At 34.6% G+C, this 625-nt stretch overlaps 1 protein-coding gene across 1 annotated transcript in view; it reads left to right on the forward strand.

Moving 5' to 3' along the window:
* LOC104986240 (cytoplasmic tyrosine-protein kinase BMX) overlaps positions 1 to 625 on the forward strand; it is a gene marked incomplete at its 5' end in the record, with an annotated part of 17,502 nt that overhangs the window by 4,466 nt on the left and 12,411 nt on the right. The window lies entirely within an intron of this gene.

Raw genomic sequence — 625 nt, forward strand, 5'->3', positions numbered from 1 at the left:
AATTGAGGCACTGTCAAATGCTTTTCAGAAATGTACACTCCCACCAAGAGCAACACTTCATTCTCACTGACTCTGGGTACTATCACTCTTTTTAATTTTGCCTGATTGACTGCTGAAATATATATACAGAAATTGCCATATGATCCAGGAATTCCATTCCTGGGTATATATCCAAAGAAAATAAAAACATTCACTTGAAAAGATATATGAACCCCATGTTCATAGACACATTATTTATAATAGCCGAGATATGGAAGCAACTTAAGTATCCATCACCAGATGAACAGATAAAGAAGATGTGGTACATATATACAATGGAATATTACTCAGTCATAAAAGAGAATGAAATTCTATCATTTGCAACAAGTCAGTGGACTAGAAGGTTTATGTTCAGTGAAATGTCATACAAAGACAAATACTTTGTTATCACATATGTGGAATCTAAAACATAAAACAAAAGTAAGAATATAACTAACCATACTCACAGATACAGAGGACAAACTAGCGGTTACTGGGGGAGAGACAGGGAAGGGGCAAGACAGGGGTAGGGGATTAAGCGATACAAACTACTATGTATAAAATTAACAAGTTATAAGGATATATTATACAGCACAGGGAAATATAG

Source organism: Bison bison, unplaced genomic scaffold (genome assembly GCF_000754665.1).
Source record: "Bison bison bison isolate TAMUID 2011002044 unplaced genomic scaffold, Bison_UMD1.0 scf7180017845696, whole genome shotgun sequence".
Lineage (NCBI taxonomy): Eukaryota > Metazoa > Chordata > Mammalia > Artiodactyla > Bovidae > Bison > Bison bison.